Here is a 20,997-nt window from a genome sequence, read left to right on the forward strand (position 1 = left end):
AGACCGTGACTGCAGATGTGTTAGTGGGACTGGAGTCGAAGGCAGCCGGATAGGCGGCCTCGATCTCACGCCGGACGATCCTGGTAACATCAGCTGTGTGGTTGGGACGAAGAGCGTCGGCACAGGAAGATGTCGCTGGGGTGTTGGGCAGACGGGCAAACTTCTGGTCAATACGTCGGCTTTTGGCGAGTTCCAGGCGGCGGCACTCTTTTATAACAGCATCCACCGTCGCTACGTCGTTGCACACGAGCAAGTTGAAGGCGTCATCGGCAATGCCTTTCAGGATGTGGGCAACCTTGTCGGACTCAGTCATGTGGGTGTCAACTTTGCGGCACAGAGCCAAGACGTCCTGAATGTACGTGACATAGGGCTCTGTAGCAATATTTTAAGTGATGAATTATGAAGCTGGACTTTCATACCGCTTACTGCTGCAATAGCCACAGCAAAATAGGTCCAGGTTAAACTGATGTGTCCTTGCAGATGAGGCAGCTGTTACCACTAAACCTGAAGAAATTTGTGCACACAAAAATTAACATGCACCTTCACGATAGGGACCTTCCGCAAAGCAAGCAGCTTGGGTCAGCCGGAGTAGCGGTCACCAAAAAGCTTCAAATTAGTGCACGTTTAGCGAAACAAAATTGATGCTTTAAGAACTGCAGGAATTAAAGCGACGTTTAGCTTTTCAAGCACAACACGTACAGAGCACCATAACATTACATAATCTTATTTCTCTCGCAGGAGTTGTTGCAAAAGTAATATCACGTCACATTTGCAACATCACGTCTACCAGGTCAAGGTGTTTAGTCTTCAAGCATAAGCTCGAACAGCTCACCTGAACAAGGATGTAAACGCAAACATGTACTACAGTACCAGGCGCCTACTTCGAACTGCTGTCTGTGTAGCAGCTCCCCAGCAACCACTTCCCTTTTATATGACGTAGGTGCCCAACGGCGATAAGCAATTTCTTCTTCACGGCTGCGATAAGCGAGTAAGTAGAGCAAATGTCTATATTGAACCATTAATTTTCACACGGGCATTTTAAATGGACCCTGAGCATTCCTCTACCCGATATTAACAAGGTGGATGTCGTGGACAGAAACCACCTAGCACATCATGGCGACCAAACGGAGAAGGGGGACTTCACACTTGTGCGGGCGATACGTCATGCGGCTAGCCAATGCAACAATCGCATCGAACACGTGACCGAGGAATTCTAGCTTTGTGAATTCTTAAGAGCCCAGCCGCGGTAACTTTCAGGAGGCATCTTTCAGGCACTTGAGCTTTCGTAGGCGTGCTGAAGCGACAAGTTTAGTTGAGTCTAATTACCTACGTCAGGCAAGCCATTCCAATCCCTTATGTTTTGTTTTAGTGGAACAGCGAATGGGCTCGGATACTGAACATAAAAAGAATTGAGCCACGCCGTTTCCAAAAAATTTCTTTCTGTCGCACTTTAAACAACACCGAAGTCGAAAATTTCCTATGTAGTAGCACTTGTGCAAGAGTCTGCAACGAAAATAACAGTCGAAAGAATTCTTGAAAACGATGCCCTCATATCAGTTACAGGAGTTGCACGATGAAGAATGCGGTCGCCGCTTGTTTTTTCTTCTCGATCCCATCTCTCCTCTCAAGCCCTTTCTTCTTCTCGCCCTGTGCTAATAAGGGCACGTGGAGGCTACATCATAATCCTGGCCAGGTTCGCGTTGTTTCTTTTCCTTGTTTCACAGCACCGCTCTGTTCGGGTTACCACCACTTCGCCATGTTTTTCGGCTGCCACAATGCCTCCCGTGCCGGGCCGTGCTCCTGCTAAGAAGGGCTGCGATATACCTTGTGTGAATGATGTGCGATCGCTTCCCGTTTTCTTTACAATGCGTTATTACCGGCCCGACAACCCATCCCGCAAGGACAAAAGAGAAAGTGCGAGAAAACGGACGAAGGAAGCCCCGCTACTCGCCGGCGCTTTGCCAGACCCGAAATGTGATACCATGCCGCCGTGTTTCGTTAGTAAAGACTTGCTAGTGCCACTTGCATGGTGTACATCACCAGCACCAAAGAGAAAAATGAAAGGTGACACATTGCGTCGTAGCCACGAGGAAATTCGATTTCGTGTAAAGTTCTTATTGTTCTTTTTCCAAAATAAAAAAAAAACGAAAACGATCGATTTGGGACAGCGAGTCGCAAACCGAAACACGCAACACGTATACGCGCCAGCAAATAACACAACGAGGAACAGCAAGCGCTGACAGCATCAACTACAAGGAGGCGCGCTAGGCTCCAGGTGGCGCAGTGGCGGACCGAGGTGTTTTTGCAGGGCTATATCAAGAAAGTAAATCACCAAATATTGTTTGTCAGCTCCACCAACGGAAAAAGATGAGGGAGGGAAGAAAGGAGAGGCATTAACAGTAGAAGAGAGTGAAAGGGTGATTATCGCCGGCGACACAAACCTGGCTAGCTGCTCAGAAGCAATTGCGGAGAGAGTGAAATTCGATAAAAGAGTGGCGGTAGAGACATTTCACGGCGAATAATCGGTTCTTTCATTGAGCGAGCAAAAACTAAGCTCGCGGAAAATGCCCACGGCCGCAACATTGTCGTAGTAGTAGGCGGGCTAAATGACATCCTAATAATGAAAAGCACAGGACTAGCCCAGCGCTGGGTGAAACAGGGCAGACAACTTGCGCGAGCTGTCCCCTCAGGTGGAGATCGTGGTGTGCAAGGTGCCGGAGGTGCCTGTACGTAACAGTAACGTACGAAGAGCCGTAGTGGCTGCTAGTGAGGATATATAAACAATGACCTGGGAGAAAGGTTTGAAGTTTGTAGAAGTAAACAGGCAAGTGGGAAGCTGTGGTCGTTTACAACGAGAGGTGATCCACTTCAATTACATGGTTGGACCAGAAATGGGCAGGTGACTTGCTGGACGCATGGCTGCTTTTTTGGGGGCCCACGAGCGCTCAGGAGGCCTCTGCAGGTAGTAATGACGAAGGTGCTCCAGGGAAACCGTAGAAAACCATCGGCATCAGTAATACAAAATGAGGAAAACAACAGAAAAAGCTCGCTATGTAAAAGGCTACAAAAACATGCATGGCGGCACAAGAAAGGAAAAGCGGGTAGATATTGCGGAGCTGTTTAAAAGAGAACAAATAGGGGTGTATGCGGTTACATAACCGATGAATTAGACACTTGGAGGAGCCGTCGGTGATTGAGAACCATGTTTGGGAAGGGCGCAACTAAGCTAAATCGTAAATAAAGGGAGGGTAGACGGAATGCTCATCCACCAACGAGCCAATTGGAAAAGAATAAATTCAATAAGTCAAGAGCATGTCTGCTTATCCTGTACTATGAGTGGAAAGAAAACTTCGCTCGGTGTAACGCATTTGCGGTCCGGAAATTAGAGAACAGAAGAATCAACAGTTAGCTGAGTGCCTAAGTTCTGATATTAAGGGATTCGCGAATGATGCCGAAAATCTCCAATTAGGTGACATGAATGCCCACATACAGGATCTAGGTGGCTATACCGACAACATCGGAAAGTGAATGCTAGATCTTTCCGACCAACGTAGCCTCGTTATAGGGAGTACAGGGCCCAACTGTGATGGGCACACCACGTGGCGAGTAGGAAACCGACAACTCATAATTGATTACTGTCTGATCACAGAAGGAACTCATGACTGGTTGAGGGAAATTGTCATTGACGAGGAGGCAAATAGGAGCATAGGGAGTGACCATAAACGCATCATTTTGAAATTGGGAGATGTAGTTATGAAAGAGAACAAAGAGCGTAATATCGCGATTTCAAATCCTAACGCCGAACAAATAGCAAATGTAGTCACAAGAGTCGGGAAAGAACATGGGAATTGGCTAAGCAAAGAGTGGGAATATAGTGAGCTTCTCAGCATTATCACCACAGAAACACAGAAAGAGAATCAACATGTTCGCTCGAAACGAAAAATGAACCCAAAAAGCTGGTGGAACAGGGAGAATACGAGCGGCGGTCACCGAATGACAAGGCATCCCGAGAGAAATTAATCTGCAGAAAACTAAACTAATGTTTACCAGTCTCGGAAGGGAACAGCAGTTTACGATAGGTAGCGAGGCAATTGAAGCGGTAAAGGAATACGTCCACTTAGCGCAGGTATTAACCGCGGAGGTGGATCATGAGAGTGAAATAATCAGAAGAATAACAATAGGCTGGGGTCCGTTTGGCAGGCATTCTCAGATCATGAACAGGAGGTTGCCATTATGTCTCAAAAGTAAAGTGTGCAACAGCTTTGACACACCAGTACTCACCTGCGGGCAGAGACCTGGAGGCTTACGAAAAGGGTTCTACTTAAATACGTAACAAGCTATAGAAAAAAGAATGATCGTTGTAACGCCAAGGGATAAGCAAAGAGCAGATTGGCTGAGGGAACAAACGCGACCTAATGACATCTTATTTGAAATGAAGAAACGAAATGGGCATGGGCAGGACGTGTAATGAGGAGGGAAGATAACCAATGGTCATTAAGGGTTACGAACTGCATTCCAAGAGAAGGGGAGCGTAGCAGGTGACGGCATACTGTTAGGGGGGGGGGGATGAGATTAGGACGTTTCCAGGGGCAACATGGGCACGACTAGTACATGACGGGGATAGCTGGAGAAGTATGAGAAGCCTCTGCCCTGCAGTGGGCGTAGCTAGGATGATGATGATGATGATGATGATGATGATGATGATGATGATGATGATGATGATGATGATGATGATGATGATGATGATGATGATGATGATGATGACCTGTCTCTCGTTGCCAAGCTGCGCGATAATTTGCGATACCATCAACCCATGCAGCTAGTCTGTTTGTCAACTGCAACAAATGAATGGCTTTTACTACAGTAATTTTCAAACGTTACCGCACAGCCGTGAGAAACTGAAGTACTTCGATGCATTCGTCTTCATCAGCCTCCACCTATTATTATATCCACTGCAGGACGAAGACCTCTTCCAGCAACCGCCAATTACTCCAGTCTTGTACAAGCTGACTCCGAGATGCAGCTGCAAATTTCTTCACTTCATGACCTAACCTATTTTTATGCATTCATCGAGTGCCCTTCCCTTCCTTTGGCAGCCATTCTGTAACTCTAATGGTCCACCGGTTATCTAGCAGAACCGAGTGGCCCGCCGAGCTGCATTCCTTTTCTCCTAATGTCAACTAAATGTCGGCTATTCCTTGTGCTCTCTGGACCACACCGATCATTTCCTGTCTTCTTTCCACCTTGCATGTTTCGTTTCTTCGTTCTTCGTGCGGAGCTGAGATTTTCTCGAGCTTCTTTGTTAACGTCCAACTTTCTGTCGCATATGTTGGCACCGATATAACCTAATGATTCCACATTTTTCTTTTCAATGACAGTGGTAAGCTGCCAGTCAGGATTTTTAATGCCTCCCGTACATGTCCAACGCATATTTACTCTTCTGTGAATTTACTTCTCATTGTCAAGGTCCCGTGGGAGTATTTGTCCTACATCAACATGCTCCTGCGTCAATACTGACTGGCGATCATGAAATGTTGTTCCCTTGCCTCGCTGTTCAACATTACCTTTATCTCCTGCATATTATTCTTCAATCCCACCCTTGCATTGCCTCTGTTAAAATACTAAATGAAATGTTTTCAATTCATAAGCTCTGTGGCCGAAGAATACGATGTCATCTGTTAAGCTACGGTTGCCGAGATATTCACAATTGATACTTCACTGCTAAGCCGCCGCAGTCTGGTACCTTGGGTACCTATATAAGCCTGCACTGTATAGCAATGACAATACTCTGCCTCCGTCCCAGACCCCTTTTTTGAAAGGCAATCTTCTACTTTCCTTCTGGAGAACCAAGGCAGCCGCGGGATCCTTAAGATATTCAAGTATGTGTCTTGTACTCGTTGATTGCGCTGTGCTTCCATGACTGCTGATATCTCTACTGAATCAAGTCGTGTTTCTTAATGAATGAAAGGCATATACAGAGATTAAGTGCACTCCAAATGTTCCTAATTGACTGATTTAGGACAAGCATCTGGTCGATTATAGAATATCCCTTCGTTAAGCACTCGGGTTCTCTTGGTTGAATGAAGTCAAGTGTTTCCCTGATTATGTTGGCAATTATCTTGTTTTCAATACCGAAAGCAAGCTCATGTGCCTGTAATTCCTCAATTCTTTATTGGTTTATGCTATCGTAAGCTATAGAAACTCAGTATCCACTATCACAGAATTGTGTGTTGCAAAACGAGTAACAACACTTAATATGTTTACAGAATGGCCCTGTATTTACGTTGTGCAATGCATTGTTTCCATCCACGTGACATAATATAATTATTTGACTATTGAGCAAATATTTGCGACAAATGTAGGTCGCAAGCATGTTGCAGGAATACATACGGTGTCATTGTTGTTCGCTGCCATGACCTTGAGGTAGGTCGCTGCTGCAAGGATGCAAAGCGTCACCACCATGACCACAGCAGCCAGCAGAGCATGGGCCTCCGAGTACTCATACGGACCATATATGGGCAAGGAGGCGAGCGCAGCAGACGCCACTGGATCGGTGTATGCCACAATCCAGCAGTACCAACTGTAGATGGCCTGTGCTGGCTGGGGTATCCCCGGCTGCTGCGTTCGGTAGATTTCAGAGGCCCAAAATCAAAGCAGCAACCGGGTTAGCCCCCTGGCAACCAGCGTCACCACCCAGGCTTCCCAGCGTCCCCAGTGGCCCAGGCAGGCGGACAGCGTAGGGAATGGTCGTGTCGTCTGAGAATGCGATGGAACAAAGAAAATGTTCCATCCATGTAGAAAATACACATCGGACTAACTGACCTGCGCTCGCTCACATATTCAATTTGGCTATCCAATCAGGTCAAATTCCTGACGCACTGAAACAATCCAAGGTAAAAGACATTTTCGAGGAAGGCAATAAAAATGAAAAAAAAAATTACACGCCAATATCTGTGATACCATTTTTTTTCTAAAGGCTTAGAAAAAATATTCTTTTCTCGACTGACTAACTTCTTTGACAAAATAAATCTTCTTTCCGACGCGCAGTTTGGTTTTAGAAAAGGACGCTCTACCGAAATAGCTTTATTAAGTCTTAAAGAAAGTGTGCTACAAAACATTGAAAATAAACACATAACTTCCGGTCTTTTCGTAGATTACAGTAGGGCATTCGATTCACTTAAGCATAACATACTTATACTAAAGCTAGCGGACTATGGGGTTCGTGGTAAGTAGCTCGAACTATTCCGTTCGTACTTAGCCAACAGGACTCAGTCTGTGTACATTTGCAATTACTATTCATCTCCCCTCGATATAATATGTGGTGTACCTCAAGGTAGTATTTTAGGTCCTCTTTTGTTTAACGTATACATAAACGATATTGCCCGTATTGACACAACCTCAAAATTTATCATACATGCCGATGATAGCACTATCCTACTCTCCGGAACTGATGAAGCCGATCTAGCGTCAAGATGTAATCAGGTCCTTGAGACGCTCGTATTCTGGTCAAATTCTAACTGCCTAAAAATTAACCCAGCTAAAACCAAGGTACTTTTGTTCCCAGCAAAAAATAAAGTAAATAAATTAGAACAGGATATATACTGCGACGGGCACAGGATCAATATCGTCAGTGAATATAAAATTCTCGGAGTAACATTTAGCTCTAATCTCGCATGGGATTCGCATGTTGACAACTTATGCAAAAAACTTTCAATGACCACAGGAGCTCTATCGCGTTGCCCTGCAATTCTCCCAGTGGAAGCCAAAAAACAAATTTATTCTGCATTGTTCGCTTCCCATATTAATTACTGTAGTCTCGTATGGTTGACCACTACACAAAGGAATATTACGAGGATTTGTATATTACAAAAGAAAGTTGTCCACGATATCGCAAATATCGAACATTTAGCTTCCACAGAGTATTATTTTAGGTTGTACAACATTATGAAAATACAATATATGTATGAATATCGTGTTTTGCGTTCATTCTGTGTGTCTTCACCCACTTTTAAAAACTTTATTAGTACAATAGCATGGCTTCAGCAAAATACCAACGTTCGTACATGTTTCTCACTTTTGGATAATTCCCGGTTTCCGCACTTTTTACAAACTGCAGTCTTTGAAATATAATCTTCCGTTAATCCTAAATAAATACAAAGATATAGTAAAGCCTACGCTATCATTACTTCAACAGCTCTTTTCTTTAAAAATATTATACCTACCACTATTGTCGCCAAGCTACGTACATTCATAATTCTTCTGTTTCTCCCTTAACAAAAGATTAATACTCCTGGTCTGCTTGTATTTCACATTGTAGTGTTTTTAGAATGTGATATCTTTTCTTGATGTATTATGTGTTTCTGTGCATGCATATATGAATTCATATATATATATATATATATATATATGTATATATATATATATATATATATATATATATATATACACACACCCGCCGTGTTTGCTCAGTGGCTATGGTGTTAGAGTGCTGAGCACAAGGTCGCGGGATCGAATGCCGGCCGCGGCGGCCGAAATTCGATGGGGGCGAAATGCGAAAACACTCGTGTACTTAGATTTAGGTGCACGTTAAAGAACCCCAGGTGGTCGAAATTTCAGGAGTCCTCCACTACGGCATGCCTCATAATCAGAAAGTGGTTTTGTAACGTACAACCCCATAATATTTATATATAGATCTGCTTCTGTATATAAAGCATTATATCTAGTACTGTGTATTCTTTTTCTGATGAACTGTTATTTGCTGTTCCATAGGTTTTTGTTTAACGGTTCGACATTCACGTTGAGGTCAAGCCCTGCCTTGGATATGGTGTCCGGGCCTCTGTGAAGCTGCAGACCACAGCTTTTAGCCCTGTCAACCACAAAACTTGTTTTGGAAAATAAAGAATTTGAATTTGACTAATGGTCAGAATTCACCCTGTGACGTGTGCTGGAGCGCACCGTTCATGTCGCGATTTGCGCAGCGGCACCAAAAAAGCCAGGAGAGAGCCGATGTATTTGTTTTTTGAATTTGCGGCGTGCTCGCACCGCGTAACGCTGCCGCGTTCGCCGATTATCATCACGAACTTTTCTACAATATGTACGTGAGTTCGAAGGTGTAAAAAGTATGTCAGAGGTTATTTAGGGGCCCTTTTATTGAACATTAGACCCGCCGTGGTTCCTTACTGGCTGTGGTGTTTGGCTCCTAATCATGAGGTGGGGTGATCAAATCCCGGCCATGGTGGCCGCAGATCGATGGGGGTTAAATGCGGAAACAACGGTATACTTAGATTCAGGTGCACATTAAGAACCCCAGGTGGTCCGAATTATTCCGGTGTGCCCCACTACGGTGCGCCTTATATAATCATATCGTGGTTTTGGCTTCTAATGCCTCAGAAATGGGTGCAGTGGTGGCGTCGAAGTAGAGCATCCGCCTCGCGCGCAAGTGGACGTGGTTCGAATCCCGGTGCCGCACAATTTTCTACCGGAAAAAAAGCAAATCCGCGTGTTGATAAAATTGCAAAAACAGGCCTGGAGTGGGGCCTCATCCCGGTGACCAGAACAGGTAACGCGCACTCCCTCATCAGAGCAGGATTGGCCACCCTGCTGCAGTACCTGGCCACAACCTCCTATGTGCATACAACAATCAAACCCCGGCCCACAGTCCCCAGCTCTGGCGAAGCAACTGACCACGGCGGCGGTCAGACCTGTGACGCAGCAGAGGGTGCTAAGAATCCCTGCATCGCGACAGGCCGCCATTAGAATCGGAACCTGGCAACCTTTGGCGCTATAACATTATCTAGTGAGGCAAATCTAGCAGTCCTATTGAAGGAATTAGAAGGCTGCAAATGGGATATAATAGGGCTCAGTGAAGTTAGGAGGAAAAAAGAACCATACAGAGTGCTAAAAAGCGGGCACGTCCTGTGCTATCGGGGCTTAGCGGAGAGACAAGAACAAGGAGTCAGATTCTTGATTAATAAGGATATAGCTGGTAAAATAAAGGAGTTCTATAGCATTAACGAGAGGGTGGCAGATCTTCTTGGGAAACATAATAAGAGGCACAAATTGAAGGTCGTACATTTCTACCCCCCTACATCCAGTCATGATAACCAGCAAGTCGAAAACTTCGATGAAAACGTGGAATAAGCGATGGGTAAAGTCTAACCAAAACAGAGTATACTGATGGCCGACTTCAATGCCGGAGTAGGCAAGAAGCAGGCTTGAGACAAGTCAGTCCGGGAATATGGCATAGGTTCTAAGAATAGCAGGAAAGAGTTATTAGTAGAGTTCGCAGAACAGAAAAACATGCGGATAATGAATACCTTCTTCTGCAAGCGGGATAGCCGAAAGTGGACGTGGATGAGCACGAATGGCGAGACTAGAAATGAAATAGACTTCATACTCTGCGCTAACCCTGTCATCATACAAGATGTGGACGTGCTCGACAAGGTGCGCTGCAGTGACCATAGGATGGTAAGAACTCGAATTAGCCTAGACCTGAGGAGGGAACGGAAGAAACTGGTACATAAGAAGCCGATCAATGAGTTAGCGGTAAGAGGGAAAATAGAGGAATACCAGATCAAGCTACAGAACAGGTATTCGGCTTTAACTCAGGAAGAGGACCTTAGTGTTGAAGCAATGAACGACAATCTTGTGGGCATCATTAAGGAATGTGCAATGGAAGTCGGTGGTAACTCCGTTAGGCAGGATACCAGCAAACTATCGCAGGGGACGAAAGATCTGATCAAGAAACGCCAATGTATGAAAGCATCTAACCCTACAGCCAGAATAGAACTGGCAGAGCTTTCGAAGTTAATCAACAGGCGTAAGACAGCTGACATAAGGAAGTATAATATGGATAGAATTGAACATGCTCTCAGGACCGCAGGAACCCTAAAAACAGTGAAGAAGAAACTAGGAATTGGCAAGAATCACATGTATGCGTTAAGAGACAAAGCCGGCAGTATCATTACTAGTATGGATGAGATAGTTCAAGTGGCTGAGGAGTTCTATAGAGATTTATACAGTACCAGTGGCACCAACGACGATAATGGAAGAGAAAATAGTCTAGAGGAATTCGAAATCCCGAAGGTAACGCCGGAAGAAGTAAAGAAAGCCTTAGGAGATATGCAAAGGGGGAAGGCAGCTGGGGAGGATCAGGTAACAGCAGATTTGTTGAAGGATGGTGGACAGATTGTTCTAGAGAAACTGGCCACCCTGTATACGCAACGCCTCATGACCACGAGCGTACCGGAATCTTGGAAGAACGCTAACATAATCCTAATCCTTAAGAAACGGGACGCCAAAGACTTGAAAAATTATAGACCGATCAGCTTACTGACCGTTGCCTACAAAGTATTTATTAAGGTAATTGCAAATAGAATCAGGAACACCTTAGACTTCTGTCAACCAAAGGACCACGCAGGATTCCGTAAAGGCTACTCAACAATAGACCATATTCACACTATCAATCAAGTGATAGAGAAATGTGCAGAATATAACCAACCCTTATATATAGCTTTCATTGATTACGAGAAAGCGTTTGATTCAGTCGAAACCTCAGCAGTCATGGATGCATTACGGAATCAAGGTGTAGATGAGCCATATGTAAAAATACTGGAAGATATATCTAGCGGCTCCACAGCCACCGTAGTCCTCCACAAAGAACGCAACAAAATCCCAATAAAGAAAGGCGTCAGACAGGGAGATACGATCTTTCCTATGCTATTCAGACCGCGTTTACAGGAGGTATTCAGAGACCTGGATTGGGAATTGGGGATAAGAGTTAATGGAGAATACCTTAGTAACTTGCGATTCGCTGATGATATTGCCTTGCTTAGTAACTCAGGGGACCAGCTTCAATGCATGCTCACTTACCTGGAGAGGCAAAGCAGAAGAGTGGGTCTAAAAATGAATCTGCAGAAAACTAAAATAATGTTTAACAGCCTCGGAAGAGAACAGCAATTTACAATAGGCAGCGAGGCACTGGAAGTCGTAAGGGAATACATCTACTTAGGGCAGGTAGTGACGGCGGAACCGGATCATGAGACGGAAATAAATAAAAGAATAAGAATGAGCTGGGGTGCGTTTGGTAGGCATTCTCAGAATATGAACAGCAGGTTGCCATTATTCCTCAAGAGAAAAGTGCATAACAGCTCTGTTTTACCAGTACTCACGTACGGGGCAGATACCTGAAGGCTTAGGAAAAGGGTTCTGCTTAAATTGAGGACGACGCAACGAGCTATGGAAAAAAGATTGATGGGTGTAACGTTAAGTGATAGGAAAAGAGCAGATTAGGTGATTGAACAAATGCGAATTACTGATATCTTAGTTGAAATCAAGTAAAAGAAATGGGCATGGGCTGGACATGTAATGAGGAGGGAAGACAACCGATGGTCATTAAGGGTTATGGACTGGATTCCAAGGGAAGGGAAGCTTAGCAGGAGACGGCAGAAAGTTAGGTGGGTGGATGAGGTTAAGAAGTTTGCAGGGACAACATAGCCACAATTAGTACATGACCGGGGTAGTTGGAGATGTATGGGAAAGGCCTTTGCCCTGCAGTGGGCGTAACGTGTGATGATGATGATTACGATGATTATGATGATGATGATGATTATGATGATTATGATGATGATGGTGGTGGTGGTGGTGGCCTGTCTCGTTGCCAAGCTGCGTGATAAGTCGCGAAACCGACAACCAATGAAGCTAGTCTGTTTGCAAACTGCAACAAATAAATGGCACATACTACAGTAATCTTCAAACGTGACTGCACTGTCGTAAAAAACTCAAGTACTTCGATGCCATCGTCATCATCAGCTTGCACCTATTTCTATGTCAACTGCAGGACAAACACCTCTTCCATCAACCGCCAATTACTCCGGTCTTGTACCAGCTGATTCCGAGATGCAGCGGCAAATTTCTTCACTTCATCACCTAACCTATTCTTATGCTTCCCTCGAGTGCCCTTCCCTTCCATTGGCAGCCATTCTGTAACTCTAATGTTCCACCGGTTATCTAGCAGAACCGAGTGGCCCGCCGAGCTGCATTCTTTTTCTCCTAATGTAATCTTTCTCCTAATGTATTCTTTCTCCTAATGCATTCTTTTTCTCCTAATAACACAGTATTCCTACTGTGTTATTCAACGTCACCACCACGTGACAATACCGGCTATCCCCTCTTGCTCTCCGGTCCACGCCACTCGCTTCATGCCATTTAACGCCTTGCATGTTTCGTTCCATCGTTCTTCGTGCGGAGCTTAGATTTTCTCAAGCCTCTTTGTTAACGTCCAACGTTCTGCCACATATGTTGGCAGCGGTATAACTTAATGATTCCACATTTTTCTTTTCACTGACACTGGTAAGTTGCCATTCAGAATTTTTTAATGCCTCGCGTACGCATCCAACGCATTTTTATTCTTGCGTCAAATTACTTCTCATTGTCAACATCCCGTGGGAATAATTGTTCTACGCGAACGTACTCCTGTGTCAACGCTGGCTGGCGATCGTGAATTCTTGTTCACTTGCCTCGCTGTTCAACATTACCTTTATCTCCTGCATATTATTCTTCAATCCCACCCTTGCATTGCCTCTGTTAAAATACAAAATGAAATGTTTTCATTTCATACGCACTGTTGCCGAAGAATACGATGTCGTCTGTTAAGCTACGTTTGCCGAAATATTCACCATTAATCTTCACTGCTAAGCCACCGCAGTCTGGTACCTTGAGTACTTATATAAGCATGCAGTGTATAGCAATGACAATATTTTGCCTCCGTCCCAGACCCCTTTCTTTAAAGGCGATCTTCAACTATCCTTGTGGAGAACCAAGGCCGCCGCGAAATCTTTGCAGACATTTCCTAAGATATTCAAGTATGTGTCTTGTACTCCTTGATTGCGCTGTGCTTCCATGACTGCAGATATCTCTACTGAATCAAGTCGTGTTTCTTAATGAATGAAAGGCATATACAGAGAATAAGTGTACTCCAAATGTTCCTAATTGACTGATTTATGACAATCATCTGGTCGATTATAGAATATCCCTTCGTTAAGCCCGCGCGTTCCCTTGGTTGAATGAAGTCAAGTGTTTCCCTGATTATGTTGAAAATTATCTTGGTTCAATGCGGAAAGCAAGCTCATGTGCCTGTAATCCCTCAATTCTTCATTGGTTTATACTGTATAATATAATAATAATATAATATTTGGGGTTTTACGTGCCAAAACCAGTTTCTGATTATGAGGCACGCCGTAGTGGAGGACTCCGGAAATTTTTGATCACCTGGGGTTCTTTAACGTGCACCTAAATCTAAGCACACGAGTGTTTTCGCATTTCGCCCCCATCGAAATGCGGCCGCCGTGGCCGGAATTCGATCCCGCGACCTCGTGCTCAGCAGGCCAACACCATAGCCACTGAGCAACCACGGCGGGTGGTTTACACTAGCTATAGGAACTCAGTATCCAATATCACAGAACCGTTTATTGCAAAACGAGTAAAAACACTTAACATGTTCACACAATGGCCCTGTATTTACGTTGTGCAATGCATTGTTTCCTTCCACGTTTCATATTATATTTATTTGACTATTGAGCAAATATTTGCGACAAATGTAGGTCACAAGCATGCTGCAGAAATACGTACGGTGACTTTGTCGCTGTCAACGATGGCCTGTAGGTATGTTGAACAGGCGATGATCACAAGCGACCACGGCCGCCAGCGCTGCGTACGGGCCTAGAATTGGAAGGGTGGCCAGTGCTGCCACGGCCACCGAGTCGGCGTGGCCCACGAAGAAGCACTCCCAACCGTACAGGGCCTGTGCTGGCTGGGGTATCCCCGGCTGCTGCTGTCGGTAGATTTCTGAGGCCCAGAACCAAAGCAGCAGCCGGGTTAGCCCCCTGGCAACCAGCGTGGCCACCCAGGCTTCCGAAGAGCCCCAGTGGCCCAGGCACGCGGAAATGGTTGGAAACGGTCTGAGAATGAGATGGAACAAAAAAAATTTTCCATCCAAGTAGAAAATACACTCCGGACTAACAAACATGAAAGTGTAAGGAAACAGTGCTCTTTAGCGTTGTTGCCATTGTGTCGGGGAACAGGAACTGCTCGAAGAACAAAACAGACAACAGCCCAAGTCTCAAACTAAGGAGGCCCCCTGTTTATTTTCAGCGCACGGCTTTATGAATCCTGGTGGGCAAAGCGGACGTCGCTCATTGGAGGAACACTGGTCGGGTTCGATCCAACACCACAAGCACCGTGCTAACATAGTATTGAGTGCGTACACGCTCAGACAAAAAACACAGGGCTAGAAAATTCTATTTGACGGAGTAGCTGGTTGTCACATGTAAGATCATAACCTGGAAAGTTATCGTGCAACCCTGCGAGGCACGTTTACTCCGCTTGTGTCCTAATAGATTGCACGTGGTTCACTAGGGTTACACAGCGATTCTTCAAAAGGGAGTCGAAAATGGGACAACCATACTGTTTACGGTACTTACTCGCGTACAGATGTGTACTCCTAACAAACGTGCCAGAATTTCATCTGCATAAGTACCCCTCCCTTGAACAAGCGTAAATGAGGATGTGATAATATAAGGTGGAACTTGCCAAAGCAAGACGGGTGGCTATTAGACGCCCTGGGAGGTCTCCAGGCTAAGCTTGACCACCTGAGGTTTTTAAAGCTCCCAGAAAGCAGGTGACACGACACGCACGGCAAGAAGCTGCTCAACAGCGGGATAGACAGAGGTAACCACCGCGATGGTTAAAGAAAGGCGGAACGGTCACTGCAGTCGAAGGAGCGCGTCTTTCGAATGTTGCACCTACCCCATTGATTCGCGGTAGGAGGAGGTCATCCTTCGTAGTTCTCGCATTCTCCACGCACCAAATGTACCGGCATATCAACAAAATTTCCAGAATGATATAACCGAAATAGGTCCACATGATTTGATGATTGTTGTTGTTGTAGCCTGTGGCACGTGTGGCTCCTACCCACGATGGGGGGTTGGCCAAGAAATGGGTGGATTATTCCAAAAATAATATAGAGCATAAATTTCCTAATGTCTATGGGAATAGCATTTAATAGGGTCGAATTACCGGCTAAAATAAAATCAGGAAGGTGCTGTTGAATGAGTAATAATTAATTTAAAAGTAATAAAAAAAAGAATTTAGCAGGGCACTCGTTTACATTCTGTAAGGAATGTTTGGACCGCGAAGCATGCATCCCTGTGGCTGCATCCCAAAGTGGACGCCCCGAATGAAAGAATTACAGGTTCTGTCAAGTCTAGGCCAATTCTTCGAAAAGGTATCTCCAACAATCTTTTTCCTAACGCAGCAAAGCGGCGATAAGATAGAAGTAAGTGGTGTATCGTCTCTTCCTCATTACAAAAAGAACAGAGGGGAGAGGGAACCAAACACGACCTGTGTAAATAGAAAATTAGGGAGGGAATGCGGCAGCGTAATTTGGTGAGGCAGACCTCAATCATCTTTGTGTAACAAGATTCGCTATGCCAGGGAAATTCCAAGTGTTTATACTCTGGCGAAGCTGTCAAATGTGGGTTTGATAAGGCTGATCTAATTGATCTCATCCGAAATCTTGCCGCCGTGATCTGTGCTGTCACTGGTAGAATAGGAAGAACAGGGCCGGATAGTGATGCATGTGCCAGTGAATCGGCAGTTTCATTAAAAAACAAACCTTTATGACCAGGCACCCAAATCAAATGAATACATTGCACATGGGCAGGAACTAGTAAATGGAAGAGTTTTAGCATGGGTGACTCATTAGTAGCGGTAAGGCAAGAGCATACAGAAAGGGAGTCAGTAAGAATAGCAGCCGTTGTAATCATTTGGTCTAATTTACGTAAAGCTAGGATTACTGCTAGCAAATCGGCCAGAAAAATAGGCGCAAAATCAGGCAATCTTTAAAGAAAAGACCAGTCGAGCGCAGGACAAAATATTCCAATGCCAGCTTTTTGCTCGCACTGTGAGGCATCTGTTGCAACGATAATGTTTGTTTCTAAGGTGCTTAGGTGGTCTTGCAAAGTGGCGTTTAAGATGCCGTAAGGGAGTAGTTTCGCGTGGTTCGGGAAAATGTCGTCGAACCTGATCTCTCGGTAATTTGAATGCGTATTATTAGGAAGCACATCACGAATTTGCACATTTAGTGGTTCAAGTTGTGTTTGCACAAATATAATCTGTGGTCTATGAAACCTGGGCCAATGAACAGGAAAAAATAATTCTGGATCGGAGATGAAAATAATTTGAGGACGGTTTAATGGTGATTCATATAGCCTTAAAAAGGTCTGAATGGTCAGAAGTTTAAATCGGCATAATATGGGCGGGATTCTTGCTTCCATGTATAATACGGCATTTGCAACGTATTGAAGGCCTAAGCACAGACGTAGTGCCTCTCGTTCTAACAAAACTAGCGGCCGAAGCTTGTATGATGGAACACCTGAGAATAAAACACAGCCAAATTCTAACACCGGACGAACGTACATTTTATATAGCATCAACAGGGATTTTCTGCGCATACCTGTTCTTCGATTGCTTAACTTGCGCAAAATGCCCATTGTACGAGCTCCTTTTGTCGCAATATATTCAATATGTGGCCGCCAGTTAAGATTTCCGTTGTAAATAACTCCAAGGTACTTTAGTGACTCTTTTTGTGGGATATCTTCGAGATGGTAGCTCAGCGATATGTATACTGGGTCTTTAACTGGAAAAGCAAGTATAGCACACTTATTAGCATTCAGGTTTAAGTGTAAGCTATCCAGCCAGTGTTCCAGTTCCCTTAGATAGGACTGCAAAATTTCGTAAAGAGAGTATATGTCACTAGCCATACCAAAAAAGGCAATGTCATCAGCATAAACGTAGGTACTGACTCCTGGGTGAACGGGGATTCTGCTCAGTTAAATATTAAATAATACTGGTGAGAGTACCGATCCCTGAGGCACACCTCTTAATTGCTTACGTTTTCTAGAAGAATAGTCGCTTCGAAAACAATAGAATTCTCTGTCTTTTAAAAATTCATGCACCCATGCTACAATATAGCCTGGAAAACAATGGCTCTGTAACCGATTTGTTAAAATTGTGTGTTCAATGCTGTCATAGGCTTTACATATATCTAAGGTAACTAAAGCCGCCTATTGCTTTTTCTGTCTGGCGATGTTAATTCGACTTTCAAGGTCTACATGCGCGTGCCATATTGAACAGCCAGATCGAAATCCAATTTGGCAAGGGCTCAACAATTGATTGTCAACAATAAACTCTAATATGTGTCCGAGAAGTACTCTTTCAATAAGTTTCACTATGTTTGATGTCAACGCAATTGGTCTGATATTGTCGATAGTGTACCCTGCCCCTTGCTTTTTGAGTAACGGAATAATTTTGGCGATCTTCCATTCTTGCGGAATCCATGCATTGCTAACAGAGTAGTTTACCAAGTTCAGAAGCTCACGTGGAGCTTCTTGAAAGAAAATCTTTAACATTGCATTTGTTATTCCGTCCGGGCCAGGCGCTGTAGTTGGCAACCGTAACATAACTTGTGCTACTTCCGAATAGGATATCTCTTTGTAGTCCGATAATGCAGGAGTAAAAACAGAACCTTGAAGGAGCGTTGTGAACCGGCTCTCCAATCCTTTAGCCAATAGCTCTAAGCACTCCTGCATTTCCTGTGAGGTATACACGATTGAGTCAACATTAACGCTCATTGGGAGTCTGTTTCTAAACCGAAGGTAACTGAATAAAGCACGTTTGTTTTGGATTTAGATGGATAATCGAAATGGTTTTTATCGTACTCATCTTTTGCGTGTTTAATAGCACGTTTGAAGGTTGCCGAAATAAATTGATAATCTTTCCAATTTTGTGGGCTCTGATTATGTAGAAGTTTTTTCCAAGCAGCCTTCCTTCTTCGATAAACTCGTGTGCACTCACTGTTCCACCAAGGACTAGATGGGGAACGCTTAGCGGTCTGAATTACAAATTCAGACTTTTGTCGGGACATCTGTAACGCTGAACAAATATTCAAGCCAGATTCTTCGTTATTACTATTGGTTAATGATGCAATAGTGGAGCGCAAGCAGTCTTTAAATTTTTTGCAATTCACAAATATTCTGCCGTGTCGATCAACTGATGTTAAAGGGCATGCAATTTCAAAGTATACCGGAAGATGATCACTGTTTGTACCGAAATCAATCGTAGTCCAAGATATCACGGCGACGCTTGTGCTAGAAAATGTCAAATCTAACACTGAGCGAGATTGGAGGCCCACGGATAAAAGTAGGTCGTCTGACATTAAGGCATGAAAGATTTTTATCTATGGTCCAGTCTCATAGACGTGTCCCACATGCATCTGTTTTGTAACCCCATGACACGTGATGCGAGTTGAAGTCACCAGGAAGGACGACTTCATTTTTGCAGCTGGCAAGCGCACTATCCAATTGGTATGTGCTGTGTACGCCCGTAGGGAAATAAGCATCTATGATTGAAAATGAACGGTAGCCTGGGATGCTAAGGTGCACTGCCAAAATTTCACATTCTGGAGACATTAACCTGAAAGCTATTTTCGCCTTATGACAGAATTTAGATGATAACAAAATCATTAAACCACCTCCTGGTGAAAGGCGATCTAATCGAAAAGATCGAAAATCTTTAAAATGAAAATTTTCCTCAGGAGTAAGCCAGGTTTCTTGTAAGATTATGACGTCAGGATAAAGTTCAGTTGTTAAGTAACTTAAGTCTGTTGAAGCAGAGAACAAGGAACGACAGTTCCACTGTAGTACTTTTAAAAAAGCTATGGTGATGATCTAATTGATATTCAGCGACTACCTTCGCGATGAACTTTCTTGGATGCCAGAATGAGAAATAGGATTACCCTTTTTTGTTTTTGGTATAATGACAAGAAATAGTTACTGGAGAACCAGTTCGCTTTTGCGGCCTGATATCATGACCCGTTTCCATGTCGACCTGCGAGTCTGACTGACGCGAAGAACAAGGATCAGATCCTACAAATGTTGGGTCCGATGTGGTACTCGGTGCTAGGACTGAACCGGCGACCTGTTCTGCAGCACAAACAATCGATTTGCTGATTGGTGTGGCAGCTGTTTGCAACAGCTGGGTCATCTGCGCAGTAAACACTTGTGAAATACATTCGGTAACAGTTGTGACAATATGTTGCATGGCCTTTGTCATTGCTTTTTCTACTGCGGATTCAATAAGTTTAGGCAAGTTGTCTTCATGGAAATTAGATTGCCTCGCAGTGACGCCAGCGTATCCAAAGGCTCTTTCCTTGACGACTGCAATAGCTTCTCGCCGCGAACATCGTCGCCTGTCAATTATCTCTAGTAACTGTATTTCGTTAGCTCTAGCCGAGCAGCTTCCATAGTCAGCCGCATGGTTTCCTCCACATAGGCAGCACATCTCGGTTTCAGCTGTGCATTCATTGGGGGAAGGATCGTCACCACAGGTGCGACAGCGTCCGTTTGATTTGCAGCCTCCTGCACTATGGCCAAAACACCAACAGTTCCGACACTGAAGTGGACGGGAAGCGAGAGCTTCCACTCTAAAAATAAGTGGCCATACTTTTAGTTCAGATGGGCAGGACATGCCAGCAAACGTAGCAATAACCGATTCTGTGGAAACTTTTTCCCCGTTTACGAGTCGGTTACATCGGTATACAGCTATGACGCCAGCATCAGACAGTTTCTCCAGGGTCTCACTTGGGCTCAATCGAGAGTCTACGCCCCGGAAAATGCCTTTAGTGCATGCTAGATGAGGAGGAATGAACGCACTCACCGGGACAGATGCGAAGATCTTACACTTTAAGAGGTCTGCAACACAGGTCGAATCTGATGACCTACAAACTATCCCACCTCTTCCAAATTGTCGGACATCGCTTATCATCTGGAAGTGATGCGCCATGGCTTGGAGCTCGGCCTGAACAGCTTGTGGGTTGTTCAGCCGGATGAATCCACCGTTCAAGGGCACCAGCGCGACAGGGATGCTGCTAACACCGCTGCG

The 20,997-nt window shown here is 44.5% G+C and overlaps 1 long non-coding RNA gene across 1 annotated transcript in view; it reads right to left on the reverse strand.

Moving 5' to 3' along the window:
* Positions 1 to 5,873: 5,873 nt before the first annotated feature.
* Positions 5,874 to 20,997, reverse strand: part of LOC142560835 (uncharacterized) — a 33,486-nt gene continuing 18,362 nt past the window's right edge. The window contains exons 3-4 of the long non-coding RNA XR_012823445.1: positions 14,629 to 20,992; positions 5,874 to 6,756 (exon numbers count right to left, since the gene is read on the reverse strand). This is a non-coding gene — a long non-coding RNA (uncharacterized LOC142560835). The remainder of the gene's footprint in view (positions 6,757 to 14,628; positions 20,993 to 20,997) is intronic.

The sequence above is a fragment of the Dermacentor variabilis genome, chromosome 10 (genome assembly GCF_050947875.1).
Source record: "Dermacentor variabilis isolate Ectoservices chromosome 10, ASM5094787v1, whole genome shotgun sequence".
In the NCBI taxonomy this organism is placed as follows: domain Eukaryota; kingdom Metazoa; phylum Arthropoda; class Arachnida; order Ixodida; family Ixodidae; genus Dermacentor; species Dermacentor variabilis.